Raw genomic sequence first — 5,514 nt, 5'->3', positions numbered from 1 at the left:
GGCATGTGAATAGCCACTTGTTCCACTACCTTTTATTAAAAAGAGTATTTCTGAGCCATTGACATGTATTTTCCTCCTTGTTGAAAATCAACTGACCATAAATGGCAGGGTTGGGTATGGGGAGGGAGGAGGGAGGGGGGTTCGGGATGGGGAACACGTGTATACCTGTGGCGGAGTCATGTTGATGTATGGCAAAACCAATACAATGTTGTAAAGTAATTAACCTCCAATTAAAATAAATATATTTTTTAAAAATCATTTGTTATATATTTTTAAGACAAAAGTAATATATGCTCATTGCAGAAAAATACATGTGAGCAAAAATGAAGATCACATATCATTCTACCTTTCAATCTCAAGGTTACACATTCTACTACGGTTACCACTTTAAAAATATCCTTCCAGACTGTTTTTTGAAGTGTAGTATATATTACCGGAGAAGGCAATGGCACCCCGCTCCAGTACTCTTGCCTGGGAAATCCCACGGACGGAGGAGCCTGGTGGGCTGCAGTCCATGGGATCGCTAAGAGTCGGACACGACTGAGCAATTTCAATTTCACTTTTCACTTTCATGCATTGGAGAAGGAAATGGCAACCGACTCCAGTGTTCTTACCTGGAGAATCCCAGGGACGGGGTAGCCTGGTGGGCTGCCGTCTATGGGGTTGCAGAGAGTCGGACACGACTGAAGCAACTTAGCAGCAGCAGCAGCAGTATATTTTACAAACATGATATTATACTATAATGCTGATTTGTGTCTTGCCTTTTAAAAAGCTTCACAATATCATTGGTATATTTCTACATCAATAGATATAGATCAATATCATCATTGGTTTTATTGACCTCATGACAGTACATGGTATGGATATGCTTTCACTTTTTTTTTTTCATTTTTGTTGCCTCTCCCTCTATTGTTAGGTAGTTTCCTATGTTTTTCAATTGTAATGTAGATATCACGAACACCATTATGCATACATATTTACACATCTGTCCAGTTATTTCATAGATGACAAACTGACAACCCACTGGCTGATTTCTGATCATAAATTTGTTTTCATTTGGCCAGCACATGTTTTTTAGTAAAAAAGTTGTTTTGAATTTGGATGACTTGTTAGCATATATTCCTAGAAATAGAATCACTGGGTCTCATGCATTCAGTTCTGATTTAGCCAGTTTCTGCTATTTGCTTGCCCCCAGATGGTCATTGGTCTTTTTCCCTGAGCTAGTGCCATATTGGGTGGGTGGAAGACAGAGAGAATGGTGGGAGGTAAGCCTTAGACTTGTTCTCTGAGTTTACAGAGGACTCAACCATAAAATGTCTCTTTGGGGATGTAAGATACCAAACTAGGAGAACTGCTGGACTAAGAATTAGAGGACCTGGAGCTAGTTCAAACTCTACTATTACATAGCTCTGAGACTTTGGGGGTAGCTATTGTAGCTCTCTAAGTCTCATTTCCTTATGAGGTTGTTAGGAGAATCAAATGAGGTTTTGTGTGAAAAGTGTTTTGAAAAGCACAGAGTCCTACATAATTACAAGGCAGTGCTGTTCTTGTAAATTGCCAGAAGTGTGTTTACATGGGGGTCAAACAGATCTAAGCTTCGAGTGTAAAGCATTGTCTGCTCTCAGAACCCTGCTTTTAGAGGCGCTCCTTTCCAAGGATAGACATGATTCTAGGTTGCCAGGATCTGATCTGGTACACTTCAGTTCCACAATCATTTATGGATGGTTTCACATGCCAGACACTGTGGGTACAAAAATGATTATGATTAGTCCCTGTCTTTGCAGAGCTTCACAGTCCACTAGAAAGAGACAAATATGTATTCAAATCATCAGAAAACAGAGGGATAAAGAATGTAATGGAGGAGAAAGTCAAGACTGCAATACATAGGAAGAATACTCAAGGCTTGAAAGGGGGCCTTTTGAAGCAAGGTTCCACAAATAGCACTGAGGAGAAAGGACCAGGGGTGTGTGTGTGTGTGTGTATGTGTGTGTTAGTCTATGCCAGTTGAGCCAATCTAGGGCTAGACTTTATCTTAGATTCTGTGCTCATTTCTATGCATTTACATTTTCTTTTTTTAGTTTTGTGTTTCCCTTCATTTCCTAGTCAAGCTCTTTTTGAAAAATGCTAATCTGGTCTTCGCTGTACTAACAGGAAAAGAGATTTGTCTACACTCGTGCCAAGAGACTTGGAGAACCCAGAGTGTTCTGGAAGCCAATCTTGCTGGTGAAATAAAGAGCCCATTTGGAAACAAGGCAAGAGCTTGGAAGTGTTCTGTCCTGCCTGGGTGCCTGCTTCATCTTGCATTCTTCCCAGATAATTTCCAGACCCATCACCCTCCAACCATTTGTCTGCTGCCACTGCAGCAGCAACAAGCACAGATTTTAGAAAAAGCCAGCTAAACATCTTCTTGCCCTTCTCTTTAGCCCACCTCCTTCCCCCAGTTTGGGTCATCTGAACTTTTCCACTACAAATTAAAAAAACCAAATGCAATGATTATTGAAGCCAGAGGAAATAAAGGATGTTGTTCTACTCTTAATGCTTATTAAACTTGGACTTAATCTTCTTCATCGCTATTAAGCCTCTAAACTAGCCAACCAATATACTTACACGAGGTGAAATGAAAAGACTTACTGTAAGAGATGACAGGAGGCTCTTCGGGAAATTAAAATTTCCAGAGATTTCCAAGTGTGAGTTACTGAGCCAGGAAGGCAAAAGAAAGAAAGGGTTTTTAAAGTCTGATAAACAGGATGCCAATTAGTCCTCAGGGTTAAAAAGCTAGGTGATGTCAGTGTTATCGATGGGAGGAGGGGTTAGCTGGAGCCAGGGAATTAATAAGCACTGTGTCATTTCTAGATTCTTCTTTGATTCACTTTTTTGGGAACCTGCTGGGGGTGCATTTCCTATCTCAGTTTATCCCTCTGTGAAACAGGAAGAAACACACGGCGATGAGGAAATTCCTAACTGCTTGTGTAAAGGTTCAAAAAAGGTCTTTACTCATTTACCAAGTCCCTGATACTGTTCTGACACCTTTAAGGCTATAATTCGGGTGAGCTCCCTGCCTAGTGACTACAGGAGGGAAGATGTCAAAGTTATCCAATAATCCAATATAGGCTTGGACTGGGAAAACGACCTCTGTTGGGTTCCATAGTGCCTGGTTTTCTAAAGAGTCCTTTCCCAGAAGCCCTCCTTTACCCCCTCCCCCAGCTCCCTCCTCTGCACATCAGAAGCAGCCCTAAGGCATGGGAAGGACACCTCCCATCTTGGGAGGATTTCCAGGGCCCCAGTTTCCACCAGCCAGAAGTTTGATTTACTGGCACCATCTGCAGGAAGACAAATGGCCCCTTCTGGCTGTGCTGGTCAGATGCAGAGAAGGAAGAAAAGGAGAAAAAAATGGAGGAAGGCAGATTAATAAATCAATAAATACCCAAATGACGTATAACGAATGAACAAATAAAAATTCCTTATAGGAAGGTGGTAGGTGTCCTGAGATGGTGATGTTGAAGTGGAAGGGGTGACACTTCCTTTTTTTTGTTGTTAGCCCAAGGATAATCTCTTAAATTCTGGGTACAAACAATACAGTATAACTCTTATGGTTGCTATGACAACAAGAATCCCTCTCCTCTGATGTCAGGCTGCCCTCCTCCCCTCCTTCAGAATCCAGAATGCCAGTTTTTTCTGCTGTAATGCTGTGTTTGGTTTCACGGGCTCAATCCTGGGCTTATATATAATTCCCTGTCTCCCAGGACTGTTTGTTCCGGACCCCTAAGGACACATTCCTTTGGGGGAAGAGGGAGTCTGACATGTGAGACTAGACCAAGGCAGACAGATGGTTCCAGTGAGGCATATGACCTATTTCTGCTGATGTCTGGGTCAGCCTCTGACCAACCGAAGGTCCACACCTCTCCTTGCCTCCGCCTTGGACTGGCCTATGCTGTAGGAGAAAGGCATATCTGACTTTAGGGTAACAGAAGACCAGGATCTGCTTTGGGGAGCAGACTGTGGGGACTATGGTATAATGTGAAGCCCTCCTGCCAAAAATCTCTTACACAGTTGGCCTGCCTGAAACTCTCATTATTAGAATAATTTTTATAGATGAGAGCCTTAAAAGTAGCTGCCAAATGAAAATATTCCCCATGAATGGTAAGAATAAAGAACTTGCAACACCCTAGCATAAATTAGAAAGGGAGGACAGAGTTCTTCAGGGACTGGAACATGGTATAGATCAATTTTGAAGCAGAGATGAGAGGGACTAGGTTCATAACACTGGGCACGCTCAAGATCTGCTATCTTCACATTCTATCCAAGCCTACTCCCCTTTCTAAGTCCTGGCTCCGTAAACCTGGAAGGCATACTTTTTCTTGACAAAGTAACTCTATACCTTTTTCATGATGTAGCTTTTATTTTATTTTAAAATTGAGGTATAGTTCATTTATGGCCTTCCCTGGTGGCTCAGCAGTAAAGAATTCATCTGCAGTGCAGGAGACACAGGAGACATGGGTTTGATCCCTGGGACAGAAAGATTCTCTGGAGGAGGGCATGGTAACCTGTATTTTTGCCTGGAGAATCCCATGGACAGAGAAACCTGGCAGGCTACAGTCCATGGAGTCACGAAGAGCTGGACATGACTGAAGTGACTGAGCAAGCATGCATAGTTGATTTAGAATATGTTGGTTTCAGATGTACAGCAAAGTGATTCAGATATATATAATTATATCATATCTCCTTTTTCAGATTGTTTTCTTTTATAGATTATTACAACAACAACAAAAGCCCTGAAACTTTCCTGGAAGTCCTGTGGTTAAAACTCTGAGCTTCCATATTTAAGATGGATAAGCAACCAGGACCTACTGTATAGCACAGGAAACTCTGCTCAATGTCATGTGGTAGCCTGGATGGGAGGGGAGTTTAGGGGAGAATGAATACACGTATATGTATGGCTGTCCACCTGAAATTGTCACAACATTGTTAATCAGCTATACTCCAATATAAAATAAAGTTAAAAAAAAATAAAAAAGACTCCAAGCTTCCAATGCAGGATGCTCGGGCTCTGTCCCTGGTCAGGAAACTAAGATCCCTCATGCCATGGGGCACAACCAAAAAGTAAAACAAAAAACAAACAAAAACTCTGGAAGGCATTCTTGATGCCACCTTTTCACTACTTGAATCCAACTCATCATGAATTCATGTCTCATCTGGGTTACTTTCCTGCATAAGCCTCCTAACGCATCGCCCTGCTCTCATTGTTGCCCTTTTCCCACCCATTCTCCACCCTGCAGCCAGAGTGAGAATGTGATCATATCACTCCTCCTATTAGATCATTTCAATGGAGTTCTTTTGCCCACAGGGTAGAGTCCAGCCAACTGAGCACAGCATTCAAGACTCTCTACATGGGACCCAGCTCCTGCATCTCCAGCTATATGCCACATCTCCCACCCCAACCCAACATTTCCCATACCTCCTAAGCTCCAGCTATTAAATACAACTAACTGCTCCTTGTGATTTGTCAAGTTCATC

General features: G+C 42.2%; 1 long non-coding RNA gene across 1 annotated transcript; it reads right to left on the bottom strand.

Annotated features, from left to right (window-relative positions):
- Positions 1 to 839: 839 nt before the first annotated feature.
- LOC132344339 (uncharacterized) lies at positions 840 to 3,726 on the bottom strand. Its single transcript, XR_009493600.1, has 3 exons — positions 3,425 to 3,726; positions 2,632 to 2,695; positions 840 to 1,741 (listed from the first exon to the last, which is right to left on the bottom strand). It is a non-coding gene; the product is annotated as an uncharacterized lncRNA (long non-coding RNA).
- Between the last annotated feature and the right edge of the window lie 1,788 nt (positions 3,727 to 5,514).

This window comes from Bos taurus, chromosome X (genome assembly GCF_002263795.3).
Source record: "Bos taurus isolate L1 Dominette 01449 registration number 42190680 breed Hereford chromosome X, ARS-UCD2.0, whole genome shotgun sequence".
NCBI lineage: Eukaryota > Metazoa > Chordata > Mammalia > Artiodactyla > Bovidae > Bos > Bos taurus.
The sequence above is the reverse complement of the archived record's forward strand: the minus strand, read 5'-3'. Positions and strand labels throughout refer to the sequence as shown.